At 42.7% G+C, this 24,454-nt stretch overlaps 1 protein-coding gene across 24 annotated transcripts in view; it reads left to right on the top strand.

Annotated features, from left to right (window-relative positions):
• The first annotated feature begins 704 nt into the window (after nt 1–704).
• The window catches only part of ncor2 (nuclear receptor corepressor 2), a 176,050-nt gene continuing 152,300 nt past the window's right edge, over nt 705–24,454 (top strand). For 20 of the 24 annotated variants that reach the window (XM_088618467.1, XM_088618459.1, XM_088618471.1 and 17 more), the window contains exon 1: nt 705–1,191. The gene's annotated coding sequence lies outside the window, so the exon portion shown is untranslated. Of the gene's footprint in view, nt 1,192–1,242; nt 1,374–1,927; nt 1,985–21,425; nt 21,524–24,454 lie in introns of those variants that run through there. The other 4 variants (XM_088618478.1, XM_088618454.1, XM_088618455.1 and 1 more) reach the window with 4 other exon arrangements.

Genomic DNA, 24,454 nt, shown 5'->3' with positions numbered 1-24,454 from the left:
ACTGATATAGCTATCTAACCCAGAGTTGTGGGGAAGCCTGCACCTATACTGGCCAGCAATGAGCAAAAGGCAGGGCACACACAGACACAGACACAAACACACACGCACTCACACCCGGCTCGATTTTCCCAGAAGCCAATTAACCTACCAGTATGTTTTTGGACTGTGGGAGTAAACCAGACGACCCAGAGGACACCCACGTAAACACAAGTGAGCACGTACAAACTCCATGCAGAGAGTAGCACCCCAAGTCTGGACTTGAACCCAGAGCCCCAGCACTGTGAGGTAGCAATGCTATCCCTAGGCGTGTCTGTCTGTCCTCGGATGGACTGGTGTCTTGTCTAGGGTGTACTCTGCCTCCACTCACTGCTTGTCATGGCTGGTGCCAGTTCCCCTGCTACCATAAATTGGATAAAGTAGTTTGAAGACTGATGGATAAACTTTTGAAATCAGCAGAACGTTGCTTTTACTATACATCATATGGAAATTCAGCATTTTAAAGAGTTTTCCTTATTGAGGAAATGTAAAATCCTTTACTGACTACTGTACACACAGAAACGAGTGTTGATTTGCAAAGCGGCTGACATGATACACAGTGTGTTGCCCCGGGCTGCATGATAAATGAAACAGAAAACGCCTCTCCTGCATGAACAGAAGATGTGGCAATATCCGTAAATCTGGGGTGTGCTGTCCCTTTAAGGGAGGAGTGAACACGGCTACGTCTTGAGTGGTGGTGCTGTTTTGCTAACAGTATTGGACCAGAGCCTTCAACCCCTTCACTGAATCTTAGACGAGGGGCTTGCAGACTTAAAAAAAAACGACCATAAAGTTATTCGACTGCCTGTCTGAGTGAGTGGGAAGAGGGAACGAGAGAGAGAGAGAGAAACAGCAGGAACAGCCGAGAGAGAGAAAGAGAGAGAGAGGCGCACATTCAAGGCACAGACCAGACACGACATTTTCAGCAAGTGGGAGAAAACAGAGCAGGCTGCAAAGAAAACACTCGGATCCGTGGATTACTGTAAAATAATAGTGCAAAAAAACAGATTCGCGAGAGACAAGAATCGTCCGCGGAACAATCGTGGTGGACGAGCGCTTACGGATTTTTGAAAACAAAAACCCAAACGCAACCAAACAGACCACAGAAGCCGGGATTCAAAAATGAGAAGGTCTCCTAATCGGATTTAGTAGAAGGTAAGGCGGAAACGAGGCGCTTTTAAAGGGCGAGTGAGCCTTTTTACCCCTCCCCTGTCGGATAAGTCGCGGATCAAGACACTATTTACAGAGCCACTACACTTGTTTTCTGCACTAATTGTAATCGAAGGATGCTGTGCGGTCTACAGTAACTGGAGAAAGTAGAAGCAATAACCAGTCCCGTGAGTTCAGCGTACAATAGCTTGCATACTTTCCCGTCTTGGCTAATGCCTCTTTATGGGTTTTTTTTTTCCTTCCTTGATGTAAAAATCGCATATAATCCAGATATTCCGACTAGTGTCACTGATTTAAAGCAAGCAAGCGGATTTCGTGCAGACTAAGCGCATGGTTTTAATCGAGGTAGCCTAGATTATTATGAAATCAAACACCACTAGCTTCACTCAGACGGTTTCTGTTGTGTGAAAAGTTGGCGTTTGGGGGGGGGGGTGGGAGGAGATGGTAGTTAAGAGCTCTGTTCCTGAGAACTATGCCCGTCTGAGTGCAGTTGATTTCTCCCTGCTCATCTTTGATACGGGGTTGATCCATCCATTACGGTTGAATGACGGTAAATATCGCGTCTAACCCCTATGGTGTTGGCCGTAAAAGTCCTGTAGCTAACCGCCCCGTCCTGTGTGCAGGTGATTGAGTTTAGAATAAGGGGGACTTCCCGTCGGTGTGCTGAGCCTGGTGTTGTCGGCGCAATATTGTTTCTCGTTTGCTTTGATGGAATTTCATTGTGTGACGTGCGCGTAGTGCTCACCGCACCGGCGGCGTTGTCGCCAGAATAAACAAGGTATGGGGGTTTCTAACTAAACGCCTAATAAACCCGACTCTTGAAAGTTTTCTTTTACTAACTTGAATTAAAAGAAAGCGGTATTTCGTGGGGCGTTTTTTCCCCCCCACTGACGTTTTACTTTTTAAAATCTAGCTAGTGGTGTAGTTTTCAGTTGTAAATGGTAGGGCCTTCATGCGATGATAATATTAAGTTTAATCAAGTATTTACAGTAAGGATTGATTTATATGTTGACTAATGAAACGGTTTGATAGCGCCATCTCCGATGGGGGTAATTGCTCTCATCTGTATTTACGTACCAGCCTGCAGATTTGGTAATATTACATCATTTTTGGGGATGTGCTTCGTAATACTGGGCCATCTGAGAATGTTTTAAAAATTATGAAAAATGGTGCTCTTAATTAAAACATACCAGTTTGTTCACAAAATTGGACTGGTTCCTAAACCATCACAGACAAACTTCACCGCTTCAGCTAAACCGATATGATGAGAAGACCTGATTATTCGTTTTACATGTCTGTTCGATATAAAGAGGCATATCGCTTTTTTAAATGAAGTTAAGACATGCGTGTTTTCACAATAGAATGCAATGCATGGATTCAAATCAATGATCAGGTAACTCTTTACCACTGCTTTTACAGACCGCATTTGGCACTAATTGTGGCCCAACTAATGTTATTTCTAGTTAACAGTCCTAGGGCTATAACTATTTCAGTCGTTACATTGCCATTACTTTCTGCTCCACGTTGTAAAAGATAAAACTTGCTTGAGAGCAGTGATTTATGTTAATGCCAATACTGGACCTCCTGTAGTGCACTGATCTAGGACCGAAGAAGTGCTTCCCTAAACAACTTTGCAGTCTATGCAGAAGGCCCTGGAATGTCAGTATGACCTATTCTCCTTTTGTATCTGTATCAAATGTGTAAGGGGGGAAAAAAAAGCTGACCCATCGCTTTTCGTGCAAGAGATCATTGCTGCTTTTGAATTTAATCTCCCGGACGCTTATTTTTTTCTTAATTAACGAAAGGGGCTGCACAGCATGACACATCTGGCTGGTTTTCTGCCCAGATCCCGTAGCTCCAGGTCTTCTTCTTCTGCGCAGTCAACTGTGTGGTCGATTTCTAAAGCCTGTCTGCTGCAATTACTGTCGATCTTGTAAATATCAGATGTCTGCTTTGTGGCAGGCCTCGCAAAATAAAATCTTATGACCGTGCGCGAAAACATTCCATTTGCCAATCAGGGTTCAGCCTGATTGAACTATTGTGCTGTTCCTCAGTTCCAGACGGCAAAAAAAAAAAAGACATTTGCATTTGGTCCAAAGAATAAGCAGTACAGACTTTAAACTCTTTGATACAATCTACAATCAAAGCTGATTTTTTCTCCCTGTTAAGACATATTGATCTGAAAGCCATCAGTGATATATCCGTTTGTAGTGTTTTAACTGCTGACAGGTGTGTCTGTAGTAAATCCTTGTCTTGGAGTTAGTTAGGCGCTGAATGATGGCTAGATACAACTGCTGTTGCAGCTAGCGACTTTAGAACTCTAAAACAAAGCCGTTTTTGTTTTGTTTTTCCTTGCATTGTGTTTAAAGAATGTTTCTGAGTTATTGTTTATGTTGAGAAATTTGTATTGAAGGTTGTAGTGTTATTTGTTTTTAAGGTGGTAGTTATGTTATTAAACAAATGTATGTTGTTTCCTGTTCGCTCAGGAAAGCTCAAGTAGCTTTTTAAAACAAAAACAAAAACAAAAGCAATACCATAAAACACAGATTTTTGGGGTATTGTGGATTTTAGGAATACCAATTGATCGGCTAAATAAAGGTCTGTCCCTTGAAAACAGAAAAAAATGGTCAATTTAATTGCTAGTGGCAAGAAATTGCTTAAATCAGAGTTTGTAATGACCGAAAAAATGGAATGATGGGTTCTTTTTGGTTTAAGAATGGTCTGGTTTTTCACTTGGTACTGACTTACAAAGAGCTTATATGATCACTTTTAAAGTGTAGCCAAGACACCCCAGTCAATTGGACTTTAAGAGTCTAAATTAGCATTTAACTCCAGAACTTGCCATCAGTGAGTTTTGTGCATCTCTATGACTTGTTAAATTTTAAATATTTCTTTAACATATTGGTTGTGTACAGCACAGTATGTTCTTCATGTTAAAGATATTATAGACCATATCTAAATGCTGTGCTTGGGCTTTATATTCTTTTTCCAATATTCTTTTTCTTTGTATGCATTTCTGTATTTTTCTTAGGTTCTTGTTATGCAGCCAAAACAAATCAAAAACGTTTGAAGATAAATAAATTGTGTAAAATAGTCTGAATCCTAGAACAATGAATGAGTTAAACTACTAAACTATAACTGAATGACCGGTTTAATCCATGTTTAATTTCACCCTTATTTTAAACATAGACAGGGATTCTCCTTGTTCAAATAATGACAAACACTCAAGCCAACAGCAATTAATTTAGACTTAGTGAAAATCTGATCCATAAATAACTGCTCGGGAAGTAAAATCCCTTCTGATCAGATAAGTGGACTTACTAGGCATACACTTTTACTTTTTGAGCATTTAATTTTGTGCCCTATGCTGTATGTGTCCTTTAAATACAGAATAGGTGTCTGTAATGGCCCGATAGATGCCATATTTGCATAAAGAAGTCAGATGGGATAACAGCTGCTAACAAGGGTGGAGAACCCAGTCTACTGTCTACAGAAATTCTGAAATGCATGTAACCACAGAGTAACAGCCTTGGCAAGCACTCACTCTGTGCAAGGCTGTGCTTGTAAGGTAAACTGGTTTAGAAATTGCATTCCTCCTGTGTCACTGTGAACGCAGAGATGTATCCTATGCTGTACTTGGCAGACAGTGTTGGCAAACACTGTTTTCATTATATGTTTCTAAACCTTACAGCCTTTGGCAGTTACAGGAAAACCATTATTATACTGACCTTCACTGACCACCTATTCTTCTGCTGAATTGCCAAGAAGCAAAACCTGAAGATATAGAATTGTAGACATGACAAAGTGCCCTTCTTTTCAAAGTGTCTTTCTACATATCTCTCCTATCCTTGAGGGACATATTAACAGCCTCTTGAGACTGTCAAGAATGTTATGAAAGTGTGCAGTACAGTGTGATGCAAGCAATTATATTGCCTTAAAGCACGACAGCCTTGTGGCTCCTGCTTAGAATTGGTGGATAGTACTCTACTGATGATGACACCCGATTCTAGACAGCCCCAAAGGTTCTATTGGGGAGTTCCAGCTGAATTCCCTGTGGCACTATTCTCTACTTCTGGAATCCATAATGGAGCACACAGGCACTTCTGCACTGAAATCTAGCAATATGGGTGCCCAACAAGGCTGTCTTCCTTCTAAGAACAGATGAACAGCACAGCCCAGCTTTTTTTATTTCCAATCTTGGCTGCTTAACCAAAATACAGCCTGTCATCTGCAGGAGGGTGAATACATTTGTAATTTCACCTGGACACCGGGCCAAAGCCTTCTGAAGTTCAGCCGTCATCACATTGAAGTCGCGTTTAAAAAATGGTTCGCACCCCAACTGTGTATGTGTGATTATCCCACATTGGTGATATTCTGAGAGGTGATACATGCCCACTGCTACAAAAACTGAATTAATGGGGAAGCCAAGCTTGTAAAAAAAAAAAAAAATCTATTTGCTATTAGCCGATTGGAAATCGGGCATAGTGTGTGTATCATGAGAGGTCTTTGAAGGAGGGAAAGGCCGGAGTCTGTTAAGCAGCCGCTGCAGTCTTGTTGGTTAATGTAATGGAAAGTTAAATTACTGCACTTGTCAGTGTGGGTAATTGTACTTAGAACTGAACGCAGCCTTTACATAATTTATATATAGGACAATCCTACTCCTACACTGTTTTTTTTTTCTTGGCTGAAATTAAAATCCTTAATTGAGGTGATGTGGGTAGAGCTTCTCTTCGGGGGGGAGTGGAGGAGGGAGAGGAAATAGTGGGCCTGTGGGGGGTGCTGATTTTTCTGTAAAGGGTGAATTACTGTGGCGGGCAGCAGCCTAAATGGCCTGTCTTATTAATGTGCCATGTGCCGTTTCGCTCAGGCTGAGGATTGTGATGAGGAGCATGTGTTGTCCCTCGGGGAAGTGGGCTCCCCCCCTCTCTTACTGCTCAGCCAGGCTGAAAAGTTCCATTACAGCTACAGTGGGCTTCACTGGGGCTTCGCATCTCGTTAGCAGGCGGGACCCCTGACATTTGTGACGAATATTTTCGGGTGTGCTGTAGGGGGGAGGGAAAAAAAAACTAAGCTTTTTAACATTAGACCTTTGTTACTGCTACAATAAAAAACACCCAATCAATGGCTTAAAAACAGGGAAGTTCCCTTCGTGGTTGTCTAAAATACCATATTTGTGTTTGCTGTTGTTTTGTTCAGTGAACACTCGATAATAGATGAAAACATATTAGTTGGTGATGTGTTTATTTACATTCTTTACTGTGAAGCCATCTTTTACTTTCGGATTTTTTCCAATCTAATAGACATCTTTTTTGTGTGTGTCTCGGTATTGCTGCCTGTATATCCCCTCCCTGAGAAATGAGTGCTAGAATTCAATTAAAAAAATCAACTGGAAAAAAACAACATCTTTTATAAAGAATAGTGGAAGGGTGAAGTGGTGTATCACTGTGTATTTGGGTTTCATTCTGACCTGGCCTAAGCTCTGTGGAGTTTGCATGTTTGTGTTGTATTGCTCCAGGTACTCCAGTCTCGTTCTGCTTCCCACAGACATGCTTGCTGGGTAACCTGGTGTGGCTAAGCATGTGTGAGTGAGGCCTGCCTTGAACTAGTGCCCAGTCCATGGGGAAACCCGACCTTGTGTCCTGTGGTTGCGGGATAGACGCTGGCTTCTCCCAACCCTTATCAGGAATGGAATAGGTAGAACAGTTAGGTAAGCCAGCAGCCATATCGCCATGCACTCACAACTGGCAACCCACTGGAGCTCAGCAGGTGTGAGTCTGGTCAGTACCTGGATGGGAGACCTCCTGGGGAAGCTACGCTTGTTGCTGGAAGAGGTATTAGTGGGGCCAGTACGGAGCGCTCACCCTGCTGTCTGTGTGGGTCCTACTGCCCAGTATAGTGACGATCAATATATACCAATCATGGCCTCCTAATAATCCCTTTCTATGAACTGGCTTCATCACTCTGTTCTCCTCTCCACTGAAAACTGGTGTTTGGGGAGTGTACACTATGGCTGCATTTGCATTATCCAGGTGGATGCTGCACATTGGTGGTGGTAGAGGGGATTCTCCATTACCTGTAAAGCGCTTTGAGTGGAATGTCCAGAAAAATACAGCTATATAACTTTAAGGAATTATTATTATTAGGATTGATGTCGGTCCTTAAGATTCTAAAACAGAAATGCTGGTAGCTGGTAATGCCTTAAAATTGAATTGGGCTTTCTTTTTTAATATACAAATAAAATTTATTTTCTTTGTTCAGAAATAACCATAAGAGGTGTATTAGACGTATTTTCCTTATAAGGTTTATCTCATGAGTTGAATGTATTTGTGTATGATGGGTAAGGATTGTGAGAGTGTGGAACAAACTACCCAGCCATGTCTTTAAAGCAGATACTCTGGGTTCGTTCACGAAACGAGTGGATGGGATCCTCAGATAAATGAGCCCAAAGTGACCCCCTCTCTTTTGTCATTTTTTTTATGTTCTTATGGTGCTCTTCCTGTAGTCTAGTTGTTTCTTTGTCAGCACCTCTGAAATATGCTGGTTCCATAGTATATTGGTTCCAATCATCTGGTGTGTTCTTATTGCCATTCAGTGTGTATGTACTACTATATTCACATCAAGTCCTTTATATTTCTGTGGTTCAGGTACTATAAAGTAATGCACCACTGTAATGAATGAGACCTGTATGTGTCTGGAATGGAGAGACGTGTTGATATGCAAATGCCACTCTATTGATCCCATAATTAGCTGGCAGCATTAGCCCTGCTTCAGATTCATGACTGCTTAGGTTCTACATATTAATTAACCAAAACGAATCCCTTCATGCCTCTATAATCGTCCGCCTCTGGAGGATAAGGAATCTTTTCATCTTCACTTCTCAGACTGCGCTGGCTTTTGACGGATTAGATTGGACTTGGAACATGACAGTTTCCTGATGCTGTGGGAGCCTCTTACTGAATGTACTGCCACTTTCCATGTTTAAATTCTTTTTTTTTTGTTTGCTCTGACAAAATATCCAAAATAATAACGTTGCTTCATTTAGAACGTCCTGGGAAGAATCCCATACCCTTGATTCAACACAGCGTTCATCATGGGAGGATGGGTGATAAGCGCACGTCTGTTTAGCCTATTTCTTTATTTTAAAAAAAGGTATTTTGCTCAAGTCAGCTTAAGTGTAGTAGAATTTCAGGGTGCAGGAGCTTCCTAGTCGTTGCTCTCCTATTTTCCAACCTTGTAACTTCCCACTAATCTTCCTCATACAAGCATTACAGCTGGAGATTTCTGAGGTTTCCATCAAACAACTGTATAGTTGTGGTCTGTGTTACCTTGAGGTAAGAATGACCTGGAATACCAAGCAGGTTGTTAGTAGGATCTGTATTTGATTCCCTTCCAGTCGCAATTCCCTAAAAAAACACATCTATTTGTAAACTGAAGTGCATGTTTCATCATGTTTAGCCCTATCACAGGGTTATACGTGCATGCTTATGGGGCTGAAAGGGTTAATTAATTAAAAGACGCGAGCTGTGCGATTTTGCAGGTGGCTCATGGGAAGGACGGGGTTTCTTCTTGTGTTGTCGGAAAGTTTGCGAGAGGAAATTCCCTTTCCTCTGTCATTCCAGTGGCTGGTCAGAGTCAGGAAATGTCAAAAATGAAGCAAGTGGCCCAGAAGGAGTGGTGTTAATGGGATTCCTCTGGTGGTTCAGCTAAGCCCTGGGTGTGACGTCCCTACCGCACACAGACCATGTCAGAGCTGAGCTTTGATGCCTGGAGTGCGAGCATGCGGTGGCCTTCTCCCTAGTGCCAGCTTGTGCTCAGTAATCAAAGCAGTAGACTGGTAATCCTGTGTGGTGCTTGGTGCCAGGGGTTGGGTTTCTGGTTTACTCTTGCATTATGAAACCTGAAGCTGTTATGAAACAGGCTTAGGAATGCTTCACTGCGCACTGTATATGTAATTGTTCACATTTTAAATAAACTGTCGGACATTAGACATTGTCCTGGCTGAAATGCAATCCTTCATGCTTAATAAGAATAATGCTTTTGCCATTTTCCATGAATACAGTTCTTTTTTTTATTTGAAATGTCATTTAACAAAGGTATTGATGGTGTATAATCTGTTCTGTAACATCACATGCATTTCTGTCCAGTAATGCACTCCAAGACGAACCAGAGTCGCCGTCGGAATGTGTTTGTTAAAACTCCGTCTTTGTACTGTTGCCCTTTGAAATTGGTTGTCTTAACAATGGGATGTATTGTTCGGTGAAGAAAGAAAGGGGGCCTGCGTGTGTTGTCTGCACGAGTAGGAGTTTTCAGTTATCTACTGGCAATTGTTGAAGAGACGTTAAAGGAATATAAAAAATACTCCAGTGTTAACCTTAAACCCTGAGCTGTTTCCCTAATGAGCACAAAGCACAGACCCGGATGACATCGACAAACGAATCCCAGAATCCACTTGGAAGTCGTAGCCAAACTGAGAGAGGAGCTGATATTATTATTTTTTTTGTTTTAGTCAGACAAAACAAAAAGACGAGGAGGCCTAAACCTTCTCTTTGGTCACCTAGACCGTTGTGTGTGGTGACTTAAGGGGTAGCTGCAACTTCACAAAGCTTGTTCTCACTTTGGCCTCCAGTGTTTCAGGAGTAAAATGTGTGGCTGTACAGGACTGCTGTAGCATGACTCATGTTACCTGCGGGTGAAAGTAATTTCCCTCTAGATAGCAATTCATGCAGTATTTATCGCCTCCTGCTGCTCTTTATGTGGCTAAAAATGATTCCACTGTGGCTTTCAAAATCCACATGGCGTCTCAGTTTGCTGAAGGGTAATTTACCTCTGTTCTTTCCTCCTTTTGTTTGATGACCATGTCAGTTTGTGTATGGGGACAAACTTCTTTGAGTTAAAATGAAAACCGACAAATAGGGATGCTGTTCTTGGAGTGTCTCAGTTGGAATATTTATTTCATTACAGTAAAAGGGTTTTCACTCCTAAACCTGTGATTGTTACCCTCCATTTTTGTGGTGAAGGGCATAAAAGATGCAAGAAATCCTTCAATGAAAAGCATTTCTACCTACCCTTTTTTTAACTTTAAACACAACTTGGTCTTGTCAGAACCTGAAACTTATTTTTCTGTGTTTTTTTATTTCCTTAGTTCTAACTTCTAAAGGATGGGAAAGCAGTCTCTGTTGTCATTAAAAATGCTTCTAACTTAAACTGGTCCTCTCTACCCTGTCTCACTCCAGTTCAAAACAGAAACAATGTTGCAGCTCATCTGGGATATAGAAAGCATTATATAACCGATTCAGCAGAATTACTTGGGTATTGCCCATTTGAACCACAACAGCAGACAAAAAGAAACAAACAGAAGCAAAGCTTAGCAAGCAATTATTTTTGACAAAGAGCTGTCATCACTCACACATGAGTTAACTTTCCCGTTTAATTTGTTTTGCATCCAGGACGCCCAAATGTGCCATTTGCCTGGAGGTGCATTAAGTGTGTGAGAGGTTACTTGGGCTTGGGGATCTGGCTAAAAGTAACAATGTGCTGATGCATGCTGTGGACAAGGGTGTGTCTGCAGCCTTTCATTTCCTCTTGGCTTGTAATCAGGTCATAACTGGCTTAATTTGACTCTTTTACCAACTTTTCCCTGCTCTTCTTAGGATTCTTCTGCTGTGTTTCAGACCCTCAAGGACCACAGTTGGTCCACCCTGCTGTGGACAGGAGTACACCAGATTTTCTGTCAGCTCTTTGGCCACTAATGTAACGGCAGTGAAGCTTTGAAACCCTTCCTTCTTGGTTATGAAGTTTTAGAGATTGCAGTCGCATTTAGGATAAGTGCATATCAGACATGAATCAGCCTGTACTTTGTGTTTAATCATCTGATTTAAAATTGTGATAGATCAAAGCATGTTGTTCTTGGTTTTAATGGTCTAGAAATTGAGTTTACTTGAATTTGCTGTTGAAGGGGCATGCTTGAAAGAGTCCTAGCCTTTCAGCGCTAAATTGAGTTTTTCAGTATTTGTTCCAACTGCCTACCTCCCATTAATTAGTAATTAGCCATTGGGTCTTCACTAAACCCTATTTTAGTAACAGATATGTGTTGCCTTCTAAGTTTAGGTTGATTTTCTAATCTTATTAGCCAGAATGCTTTTAAATCTTGTATTTATGATAATTATGCACCACACAGAGAACATTTATCTGAACGTGTCATTTCACTGCTGGCAAAAATGAGCTTGCAACCATAAAAAACGCTTGAGGCTCAACTGTGAAAGTGTAGGTCTGAAATGCAAGACAAACAGGCCCTGAGAGTAGGGAGCAGCATTACCTGTGAGCTCTGTGTGAAGACGTGATGAGGCAGAGCACTCAGAAGCTGTTAAGAGAAAAGTATCTCCTCTTGTTTCGTAGGGCTTTTTGTGTTACCTGGGAATCAGAATTGGCTAATGGTAAAGTTCAAGGCATGTCACCTGATTAAAAATAAACGCCTTGAGTGGAGTTAGTAGTGGGATGGACTGCAACTCAGTGCAAATAAGAACTGTGGCACAGAGCCATCCAGGAACAATCAGCATGAGATGTCTGTGTGTATCCTGAAGGCCAGGCTGCATTTCTCCAAATGGGTGTTGTAACTGCTGCCAAGTTGACAGTTGGCGATTTCGTAGGGAGGAAAAGAATAATAGTCTTGTTCCTTTCCATAAGGTACAACAAAAAGATGTGTAATAAAGTCATTCCAGCTACTTGCTTGGATTGCTTTACAGCATTTTACTTAAAGGATGTTTGATTCTGTTCACTGAACTGGGGTTCATAGCCACATCAAAGCTTCAGAAAGCTGATTTGTATGAAATGCTGACACTTTCCAGGTTTGCTCTCAGAATGGTTCTGAATGACAGAGAAATGAGGCGCATAGATAAGCATGGTCTAGTAAATCTCACAGACTGAAGTGTATGTATTAGTGCTGTCTGCAGGCAATTTGTTTCTTTTTGTTACCTTTCTGAAGAACAGGCCTGCGCTTAGCATCTACTCTTTATTATTTATTTAAAAAAACTTAAAGAAAGAGGGTCTCAGCGCGGCTATGAATTCATTTATCTTGCTGATTAAAGAAACTGCAGTGACACACATTTTAGAGCATGCTGTAAACAGCACAGTTTAGGAGACAGAATAAGTTGCATTTCAAGGTAGCGAAGAAGATGCAGTTTTGAAAAAGCAATGGCAACTGCGATTAACAGAAATAATATTTGTGGTTCGTCCAGCATGTGTGTAGGCTGGTGGTGGGGGAAATGCCACTTGTACTATAGCCTTCAATGCCCTGGAAAAGATCTCATTTAGGTACCACTTTGTTTTGTTGTCTGTATAGCTGCTTTAATTATGCCTTTCAGAATAAGACGACATGAAAGTTAAGTAAGATGTCTGCTTCAGCTTTCTGACTGTTTTTCACCAGTTTGGACATCTCTGTGAAGTGGTAATAGAAGGCCAAAAATAGGGCCGTCTTTGATTTTGAAGGTGACGCTTTGCTTTTTGTGGTTAGACCCATGCTGGGAAATTCACTTCCCTTTTTCAGTTCCACATATGAAATATTTCTCAGGTGCAGGTATATGTGCTACAGGGTCTTGACCTTCTCTTAGGTGTAGCTGAATTTGGCGTTCATTTGCACCGAGTGAGCTTAGGGGAAATACGACACGAAAGATGGCATTTAGAATTGCTGAGTTCTTCCAGCCAAACCAAGGCCTTTCTGACCAGTTCACTTACCAGGCAAAGCTCTGGACCTGAGCACACATCTCCTCCATTTGAAAATATTTAATTCCACTCCTGTCAGAGACACTTCGTTGCTTATACTCTTTAACGTCGTGTGCGGTATTGGGCATGTATGGAATATTAGACATTGCCCCCTGTACATTGCATCCTAAGGATGAAAAGCTTGAAAGATGAAATGTTCACAGCCTCAGAGGTGATCCTCTGTGTCCTGGAGAGCCGCAGGATCCTCGGATTTTCATTCAGCCTCTGTGGTGATCCTCCATTAGACGCTGGGTATTCAGGGTTTTTGTCTAGCCTGACTTCAGTGAATCAACTAGTGACTTTACCTCAGGCCTCATGAGAAATCCTAAACGAGACGAACCGCTGTGCTGAACCTTCTGCAGTTGGTACTTCTGTCTTTTCCTCTCTGATGGTGTTCAGAAGCAAAGGGTAACAGGATAGTGAATGGTCTTGACGGGTCCACGGTAGGAGCTGGGGCAGAAGCTGAGCGGTCCATGTCAGTCGCCTTGTAGCAAAGTCTGCGTGAGCACATCCACACTTCTCCTTCGCCTGCGGGAGGGGATATTCTGACACAGGCAGGCGGGAGGGGTGCTGGCTCTTAACCTGACGTGACCTTGATGTGAACAAACATGTTGAACAGGAGAAGGTGTTCACAGAATTCCTAAGTCACTTCTGCTCCCCTGAGGGGCCAGACAGAGGTGAACAATAGGCTGTTTCCATTTGATATTTTTTAAAAATGGAAAACAAACGTATGGTTTTAACTGTAGGGTAAGTGACCTCGGTTTGTGCAAGACTGTAGCTGTAGCTTTGGTCCAGCTTTGTAAATATGTAAATATGTCAGCTATTGTGTCTTCTGGTGGAATGAGCTGATCCACTCTTTCCTGTAGGGAAATGAGCAAAACCCTTGTCTGATTTCCTGCTAAGTAGAAATTCCAATTCCTTTTAAGGGATTTGATGAATGTATTGTACCATGAGGACCTAATAAAAATGAACATCAAGTTAAGTTCAAAGTTTTTAATTTTCCTATCCAAATGCCTTTGTAAAATTCGTGAACTGATGAAAATATATATTTTTTTGCTTTTGGTTGGGAGCTAAATAAGTTTGTGTTATACATGTGCCTCTTTTTTTTTTTTTTCAGCCTGAAATGGATGGTCTTGACCCCCACCCTGTACAGTGATGAACTGTCAGTGGAGGTGAGCTGGGTTAGGGCGTGTGATGAGCTAGCAGTGAAAGAGCTGTGTCAGTCTGAGAAAGAAAGACCTTTTTTTTTCTTTTCTTTTTTTTTAGTCCTTTAACAGGATGAATCAAGCGAGAACAGGTCTCCGTTTACAGTGACGATCTCGAGCTTGCCCATTCACTGGCGCGGTAGGAATAAAGTACCTTGCTCAAGGATATAACCGCTACGCCCCACAGGGGAATTGAACTGGAAAAAGTGGCTTATTAAAGGGGCTCCAACCCGTGTCAGGCTTTTTTTTTTTCTTTTTTAGCCGTTATCCCACCAAATCCTTTGTTACATATGTTCCCCTATCCTCCTTGACTTGCGTGCCACACTTTGTGTGCATTGTTTCGGGAAGCACAATTTTGAGTGGCTTAAAAGTATGCCAACTAGACAGCCTTTTCAAACATCTCTTTGAACTCGGGGTGCTGTCATTTCCTTTTTCAAGTAGTGTGCTGTCCAGATATATGGGAGGGTTTTTTGGTAGACGACTGGGGACCCTCGAATAAAGGATTCCCAGAAGCTCGGTAAGAGATTCAGAACATATGGTGTATTTTTTATATAACATATGGTGTATATTTTGTGTATGTATGGACATAATTCAGTAGGGGTTCACCAGGCTCAAATAGTGAAAATTGAATGGGACTGCCTTCAGTTCTTCAGCTTGTCCTCCCTTTCTGGTTTGTCCTGGGAAGCCCTAAAAAACAAACTGGCTTCACACATTTGTCCCACACCCTTTTGATTTAGCCATCTTAATAGCAAGAGCAAGGCACCGCTAATCGGAACGCTGTTTGAGGCTAACAAACACTGTCAGATCTCCTTCATAGATGCTTCACAACACAATTTAATCAACATGCAGAAAAACCAGGTAGGGTACAGAGGTATTTTGCACATCTGGGCCACATTGGCTCATCGGGACAGAGTTTATCCCTAATTTCCGTGGTGTCAAGTGGTCAGGAAAGCACGTAATTTTCCCTCCACCTCAGACACCAGCCCACTCAGGAGCAACTAGGGTGAAGCACTTTGCCGAACAACAGAAGTGTCTGTAGCAGGGAATCAAACCCATAAGCCACTGTCTAGTAGACATTGCTGTACATACCCCCGGTTTCAAAGAAACCTTTCAGGACCATTGTTACTGAGCTGGATTTTAACAAAAGCCCTTGCTTGTCCAGAAGTTCGTCGTGGTGACTTTCATTATTTTCACTTCTCTCTATCTGGAGTTCTGCTCATAGCTAATAGCCGAAACTGTAATGATTCGTTACAATCACTCGTGCGCCTTTAATGACGTTGCTGTTATACTGAAATGTATGGTGTTGGCGGAGGGGCGTTAGCTTCACTACAGTACCGTGTTACCATTTGAACTTTCTGCTTTAACAGTCACTTCCTTCTGCAAAACCCAGCATGGCCTCCTTCCTCCTGCCTGGGATAACTGTAGTGGAACTGAACATTTGTTCATTGTGCTATCGGAGATGATTAAAAACGGCTCTGTCAGATAAGAGGGAGCAGGGTCTTATCCCCTCTGCGATCTGCCAGCATGCTTTCTTCTTGTTGCAATAACAGGACAGGGTGCGCTGCTGGAATTCTTACGGTTAGGTGCTGGGGGGCTCTTTTCTTCATCTGATGATCACGGCCGATGTGATAATAACACTTTTTTTTATCGTTGTATGCAGAAAGGGAAGAGGATTATATTTAAATGCTATTAGGATTAACGAAGCCCTCTAATTTTGGGGATGGGCTGCCCAAGTAAAGTAGCTGCAGATAACTGACCCGACAGAGTTTTGCACATTGTCTTAATGTGTTTAAAGGCTATTAGGCATAATTTAGGGTTTAGTTTTCCCTTCCCCTTTTTTTCAGAAGTTAATTACAGTTTTCAGTAGCACAGCAATAAAGGAGTTGTAAAATTAGAAGCCCTGTGAACGTTTGCCAGCATTTAGATATTACTAAATAAAAGTGCATTTTCTCATAGACGATGGGATATCGTCATGATAGCCTATTTTATAAAATAAAAAGATTAAAATTAGGAAAGAGTAATTCAGCCCATCGTGTGATCATGTGCAGATCAGACTTTGAGTCTGTTGATCTGAAAGTCCCAGTGTTTGGTCATCTGCTATAGGAAAATCATCGTGATGCCATGGCAGAACAATAGATCAGAAGGCTTACAAAACTGTAATTCAGGTTGGCTTTGTAAGCCAAAGAAAATCCTCTTTCTTTTTTCCTCAAGGCTTTGTTTTGTGGGCTGTGGACCACAGGAGTCAAAAGCAGATCATTTTATACTCTTAAGGCTTCTTCTTTTTTTTTTTCCCCCGTCTTCGGTGAGGAGGAATCTATTCTGTTGGCCTCCATCGGTTGATTTTTTCAGAGCGGGTTGGCGGGTATCGCCACAAAATGAGCAATCTGTTTGGTGCAAACGGAGTGGATTGGAGAACTGGCTGGCCTGTGTAATTGTTCACATCTATAATAGCCTGAGTGTTCGCAGATATACGTTGCTGCTGAATTCAAAATGGAGCCCTCGTTAATTGTTAGATATAGCGCTGCAGAGTGCATTAATGTCCCGTGGCTTCTCTCCTGGCTCTTGGGCTTCATGCTGAACTGTTTCAAAGCACATTAGTGAAACGGCGAATGTGTGGTTCCCTCCTGTGTGTCTGCTAGCTTTTAGCAGCACAGAGAAAAGACCTGCTGGGACTCACAGTAAATATTGACTGTCTGAGGTCTCCCTTAGCCGTTCTCTGGAGCCTCCCTACTAATGATACAGAGAAGGAGGTGTGGGGGAAGGGGCTGGTAGTTATTGCAGGACCCTTTCCTCCCCTGCTAGACTAACCTGTCTCGAATGCATTTCATCTTAAGCTCCTAGCAGCCAAGAGATTTATTGTCCAATTGTGGAACTCATTAAAGAACTGGGGGATGGGGTGTTGGAGGGGGAAGGGAGCAAGAGAGGGTGGGAGGTTGGACGACAGCCTGCACTCTTTCAATGAATAGTCTCTGACCCAGGGGTTAATGGAGTCTGATGGCAAGACAGACCTGCAACCTTGTTTATTCTTGGGGCTTCATAGCGCAGATGACACTCTGGCCGAATGGATTTATAGGTTGTGGGCGTTCTCATCAAACGGCAGGGGTGGAAGCAGGGGAGTTCCAGGGAGGCAGGGGTAAGAGTGGGGCGAAACTATCCGTGTAAAGCGTGAGCGGTCCACCAGAGTGTCTCGTGCCAAATGACCAGGGGCCGATGAAGAGAGCAGTGCAGACTTTTGTGTGTGTGGGGTGGGGTGTCTCCATTCTGAGACCTTTCCGTTGGGGTGTGGAAGTCTGGGACCCAGCCAGTTATTTTAAAGCTGACACCCAGGATTCTTTCAAGGAGCAGCTGGATGAGATCCTTGGATGAATTAACTATTAACAACTAAACATGCTAGGTGGGCCATCTCTTCCCTTTGGTAACTGTCCTTATAATTCCATGCTTAGTTGTGGATCCAAAGGAAGTAAATGATATCTGGGGGTGGCACAGTGCTGTACCAAGACGCAGATGATTGTCGGGGTTTACTTGGATTCCTGGGCAAATGGCTGTTTTTTTTCTGTCCTTCGTTGTGCGGCTTCATCCTCTGTGCCGTTCGTGAGGTGCTATCTGAGGCAGTTGCTCCTTGCTGTTTCTTAGCCCACAGACAGGTCTCGCACCTTTCCTTCGCCCTTGAAGTCTGTTCCCTTGCGATTGTTTTTTTTCTTCTTTGCAGCTTCATTATCAGAAATGTCAACTGCTTCCTGTTTGTTCTTGCTCAGGGAAGGTAGGGGAGGGGGCGTAGCAGTAGGGGTTTCTCAAGCGAGTGTATTTCCAGTAATTTAGTCAGCGGGGTCGATACGCTTCACCGACTGTTATTGCTCTACATGTAGATCTCCAGATAATAAGTAAGACTGCAGTGGAGGCAGGAAGCCTTATTTAGATAGCAGTTAGGTCAGGGTGACTTGACTAAAAATTAGTATTAGTGTGGGTAAGCCCACTCCACTTCTGTATTTCTCTCTGCTCCTGGCCTGTTAACGTGTTTTGTAACAGGTTTTTCTCTGCTGGGATTGATGAAGTATTGTTCCTCATCTGGTGGCTACCGAGCACTACTTATAAGTTTCTTCAGCCTGTGCCTTAAGCCTAATGAGACACATGTGAGCTTGGGCACTTTTTCCCTCCCCCCCTCCTTGTATGCTCTCTGCCGGTGCTTAAACCCAGGTGCGTCAAATGAAGCACAAACAAAAATCGGCCATAGTTTCAGCTGCTTTCCTTTGTCAACCCTGTCTTTCAGTTTCCCCGTGATCTAGAGTTTGCAGGCAGGCGTGCAACATTTGGACAAAGGTGCATGACATGTATTTGCTTGCTCGTTGGTAGCTTAAGACCTGGAATTTGCTTTGATATTTTGTGCTCTTTGGAATCCACTGTGCTGAGAAGGGGGTGTGCTCTTTGCCTTTTGCCCAGTGGACCAAGAGTCGATGCAGTGAGGCATGTGTGACATAACGCTAAGGCACTGTGGCCTTCTGCAGTGAAATACGTTGGGTCATTCCATGTCAAGTCAACCAAATCCAGGAAAATTCCCACTGAAAGCTTTTGATTTTATTAATCTTTTACGTAGTGGGAGATAGAGGTCTGGTGTGAAACAAGGCCAAACATTTAAGATCACTTTTCTTTTTTAGGGGGGTTGTATAATGGTCACATGCTTGACTGGGCGATTTTGAGGATCAAATTGCATCTAGAATGCCAGCAGCCCTATGAATGTTTTGTACAGACTTCAAAAAACACAGGTGTCATGACTTTGTCTGAGGCTAGAGAACCAAGGTGTGCTTCCAATTTAAAATAATTTCTTTATGCCACCCTGCTATTGTGTACTTTAGCTGTCAAGTTTTGGGACCACACAAAACAATGTTCAAAGTATTGGGATGGGTCCCATCTTTGAAGGTGTTAAACATTTTGTGGGACATAAGTTAACAAAGCAATTGAAAACATATATGCTGTGAATCAATCTGCAAAACAACAAAAACAGCAATAAAATGCAAGTAACTCTTGTATCCAGGTAGTTTATCATGGCTACAGATATGTTCTCTTCAGAGATACTGTCTTAAAAAATAGGTCATTCTTGGACAGATGAAACACGTGTTGTGCCACTGCCTGTGTTTCATCATGTTCTTTCAGAGTACTTATCTGGCTGTGTGCCTCCTGAACAACGTTTCTGACCATACATGTGAATAAAACATTCTTACACTCTGTGGTAGGCTAGGAGCCATTCATTTATCCTTGAACTTTTTGAATGTGGAAACCACACTAGGTACTGTGTAGCCCTGTAAAGTTTTGTATAGGAATTACAGGAGTTGTTTGGTTTGATCTTCAGATAAGATGCCATTTCTGCATGGTGCAGTGGTAATAATATTTTTTTCAAAGTTTAGTCTTCTTTATAGACAGTAGTAATCTTGTTCTTTTCCAGAAGCTTCTAAAAACCCTCTGGGGATTTATAGAACTGCTAGATGACTTAAAAGCGTTAGATTAATACGCCACTCCTTTTGCTTAGTTTGAGATTCTTCAGTTTCCTTTTGGATAAACGCAACAAAAAGATGAAGTAATCAATGGATCTGCATAAAAAGGAGGAGAAGGAAGAAAGAACCACACATTCACATGGTATGAATACATTTGGAAATTATGCATTTAGAAAAATGTGAATTTTAAGGCTCTATCATATTACATTCCTCTTACATTTTAATTGGTGTTGATTTGCACCAATATTTGTTTTCTCAAATACGCCTTCAGTTACAATTTATAAAGGGTATAAATAAACGTGTAGGATACTGTTGCAGCATGCACAGTGGAGGTGGTTGGCATGGATGTCGGAGGTGATGTTTACTCACCTTAATCCATAGTAGAGCCCAGAGAGGGCTAGCAGTGATTATGGCTGTTCCTGTGGTAAATCGCCTGGGAACTGTTGAGTAATGGGGAAGCTGTCAGGTGAGGTTGTGGAAATTGGTATGGCAGGGTATGAGGCACTACACACGTGTTCTGCATGAGAGCTTTTTGAAGAGGCACTGGCTGTAGTCTCTTTCTCTCAGTCTCCCCACGGCAAGAACTGCAGCCTCAGCGTTGCCCTATTTTGTTTATACCAAGACAGCTTTTTTTGAGGGCCTTTTACATTTCTCTGGTACCACACGCTTCTGTTGATTTGTTTCAGCCCGTTTTGGTGGTCAGCTAGCTGTTTTCTTCCATGCCATACAGTGTTGTCCTGCAGTAATTAATCAAGAAATTTCCCATACTGTGTTTGCTGTGCTGATGGTTTCTGCAGTGTGTGTAATACCAGGATGGGTAAACAGTTGCCTTTTATTTACTCATCACACAACACAGTCATGGTAAGTGCCCATGCAGAGAAAGTGCATTATAATTGTGGGAATGTAGTACTAAGCCGCTCAAATCCATCCATCCACCTCTTCCAATTCAGGGTCGCGGGGGACCTGGAGCCTCTCTCAGTAAGCAAGGGGTACAAGGCAGTGTACAGCCTGGGCAGGAGCACCAGTCCATCGCAGGACACAAACACACACACACACACACACACACACACACCCTTAAAGACAATTTTCCCAGATGCCAGTTAACCCACCGGTCTGTGTTTGGACAGTGGGAGGAAACCGGAGTGCCCAAGGAAACCCACCTGACGTACAAACTCCACGCCGATAGCACACCAGGATCGGGGTTGAACCCAGGGCCCCAGTGCTGTGAAGTGGCAATGCTCACCACTGTGCTTCCACTATGTCGTCCTCTGTTCAAATCATTTAACCAAAATATCCTGTTTAAAATGTGTTTTTTTTTTCTAATCTCTTTTCCTATCTTCTGTGTGGCTACCATCTGTAGAGGCTGTGCTCTTTTTTATGATTTGTTAAACCTAAACGCATTTTTCTGTGATGCGCCAGTATAAGAACCTGCTTTAAAATTTTCCAGCAGGCTTGAGTGGTAACGGTATTTCCTCTTTGACTTCAAAAAAAAATGCAGGAGAAGGATCTGTTTTTTTTCAGGAATGCAGAGTGTCAAATAAAGGAAGGAAATGGTTAAAGAAAACAGAGGATATTAGTCTGTTGCCCAGGAGATAGCTGTTCATATTGAGAAGTTGCTGAGCAGAGCTGTAAAAGGGCCCAAGTGATAGATTTCAGCTCTTGTAGTGTCTGCTGGCAGTGCTCCAATGCCGCCATGGTTACCAGGAATTATTACTCACTGCCAGCACTGAGAATAAAAGCATATACTCTTGGCTTCTGAGCTGGAGGAGTGGGTTTATGTAATCCACACAGTTTACAGGCTGTGGAGGCTCAGAGAAACAGTGAGAAAATTATTAAAAGCTCTGGTGCCCACATCACAGGCTAGAGCCGGTAGGTCTCTGTCCTTTGTTGAGAGTCTTGTTTGTGATTCATATCCGGCTAATCTATTTTCTTTCCATTGTGCGTTTGTATTCCTGTGTTTTATTTGTGTCTCGTGTTTCCTCGTGGATTAAAAGGTAAGGCCGGCCTCTTCTTTGAAAATGGCTGGGTTGTGAGGAGTGAATCGGGTGAGAGCACCACACTGTCCCCGTGTTGGGACTTCTCCTTTTTCTTTTTCTTTTTTTTTGGGGGGGGTTTTGTTTTGTTCTCTCGAAAGGGCACACACAGGGAATCACCCTGACAGGACTTCGGGCTTGGCAAGTAGTTGAGATGTTACGAGCTTCAGAGCTGAAGAGAGGGAGAGTTGGCGGGGGGGACTCTTCTGAAGGGGAAGTTCTTTAGTTAGGGGGAGTTTTGTGCCACGCTGCAAGTTTTGAATACACAATTGCGATCATATTTCAATATTTCTATGTTAAATCTAGGAGACTTTTTTTTTTCCCCACCTGGTTCCACACTTCTTTAGTCTCATTTTAAATTGTTGTTCATTGCACTTCTTGCTCTGAGGTCGGGGCTTCTGACCACAGTTGGTGTTGATGCCCCGGTGGTTCAGTCTTGTGCTCGGTGAGCCTGGCAGTCTGCGCCCGTGTTGAGGCATGTGGGGTCGCTGGTATTTCCCTGGCAGCAACTCCTGGTTACCCCCATGGTTTCCCTGTCCCGCTGTGCCCGGACAGTGCTTTCGTTTCGCTCGCTGGGCTGCGTCTCAGCCCTGTCTCATAACCTTTCTTTCTCCTACTTCGTGTTCGTGTTGCCTTTCCCTCCTGCCCCTTATGTCCACTGTCTCCTAATGTTTGGGTTCACAGCTGAAGTGCATGTCCCCTAACCACTGAAGAGGGATCGTTTGTGATTGTGATCATTTTTTTTGAGCGATTTTGTGTTTTTAAGGAATTTTTTTTTCACAGTTTTCCTTCATTTTCTGTTGAATTAGGTTGCTATTCAGATGTGCTAATACCAGAGTTATTCCGGCAGTTTCGGTGATGATCTAGAACTGTTGTAGTTATTTTATAGATTATTGGACTCAAAATAGGTGAAAGAATAGATATTAGATCTTAGGCTTTAAGATGGAATGGAATTCCTTTTGTAAACTAAATTCTACATAGATTTCCTGTAGATGCTAGATTACATTTGTACACCAAATAAAGTTGTGAATATGCCAGATGTGATTATACTTAACAGCAGGCAGCCAAATGAAGGACTTCTTTAATGCATCTGCCCTTTTATCTCTATTCTGTTCAAGGTTTTTTATTCAGGTCGCCTCAAAGGGGCTTATAACATAATGAAAGACGAGCCTGTCTACGTTTTTGTGTAACGCACTGATCGACCCAAGCGTACACAAGTTGATTTAAGATACTTTAAAAATAAAATGCACCTAAACTTTGAGGTCATTAAAAAAGCTCCTCTTGGCAGAAAATGTCATGATCCACCAGGATATCGCACCGGTGCCTTTATTAGTTCGAAAAGAATTTAGGTATACATTTTATTTTTACGTAGTAGATGTCGGCCTCAAAGCAGTCGAAAGACAAAGTGTGATTGTATCTTAAGGTATCAAACCATGCAATCGCAGGGGAGTTACATAGTACTGTAGGTGATTGATACACAGTGTGAGGCTGCAGACTGCTTATTCAGAAGTATATAGTGTAGGGATAAAAGCTTCTCTGAATTGCTGCCACAGCTGTTATGTCAATCATTTTAGTTCCTAATTGACACCATCCTCTCTGCTGCTAGAGCAGGCAAGCTAGATTTCCCATGGCCTATTACTCTCTGGGTTGGTTTGGAAAGACCTTTTCATTGCTTTTTATCCCTTGTGAGTGTCGGCGGGTTACTACAGAACACTGAAAAACACGTAACCTCTACACTTGACTTGCGCTTGTAGCTAAGCCAATCTGTGCTGTTTGTTCTGCAGTGTGTGTTATGCCCATGTAGCCTCTTCAAGGCTGTTCAAATATTGAGATAATGTTGATTAACCTGCCAGCAAAAATCTGACCATCTGGTTTGACAGATTGTAACGGTGTTGTAACTCCCCCAGCCCCCTCCTTCAAAATACACACACGCTCCTGAGAGAGAGTTACTGGTTTTGCATTGTAGCATAGAGGTGGATGTGGGTGGTAGAGTGTAGGTTTCATTCACTGTCAGCGCGAGTGTCTAAGGTTGTTGATTACGTGAGGAGCATCGTCTTTGTGGGAGATGAACTGGCATCTGTTGACACGTTCTGGATTCAGTCATTCTGGCCAGGCTGGCATGTTCTTGTTTCCACATATTGTCATTCTCTCCACCTGCTGACTTTCACCTCGGCTTAAACTGCCAGTCCAGTCCAGTCCAGGCCAGTCCAGTCCTGGTTGGCTGGTGTCTCTGCAGGTTTGCTAGGTCTTTTTCAACCCGAAGCAGATGGAGAGTTGGGAGAAGCAGTTAAATTAGTCCGTTTTGAGCCAGTAATCAGCCCATTTCCCTTGTGAAGAGCTCAACCGGAATGAAATCCTACCAACACGCCAGCCCTCCAGGACCCAGACTGGAGAGTCGTGGTAGTGAGGCGAGGAAGCGGCGCAGCCAGTGACTGTGAAGTAGCGACTTGGCAATTGCTTGATAAAATCTGATTTTTTTTTTTAGGGTGTCGACTAAAAAAAACAAACAATTTTTGTTCCTTTTATTATTGTCAGAAACCAAGGTTTTGCTATCTCTGAGGCATAACTTCTTAAGCCAGTGATTGGTTTTCAAGCAGCTCTGTGTTGGGAGTGTCACAGGGGTTCCACTGCAGCAAACGTTTTCCAGATGTAAACAGTTAGTCGTTTCCCTTGGCTGGCAGGCCCTTTATGAAACATTGTATCTTCTTTTTCCACCATTATTTGATTGGGGCTTCCTGGTTGCCTTTTCCAGAGATGCTTTCTTTGT

This window comes from Lepisosteus platostomus, chromosome 24, assembly GCF_059453375.1.
Source record: "Lepisosteus platostomus isolate fLepPlt1 chromosome 24, fLepPlt1.hap1, whole genome shotgun sequence".
In the NCBI taxonomy this organism is placed as follows: Eukaryota; Metazoa; Chordata; class Actinopteri; order Semionotiformes; family Lepisosteidae; genus Lepisosteus; species Lepisosteus platostomus.
This window is presented reverse-complemented; position numbering and strand designations above follow the sequence as displayed.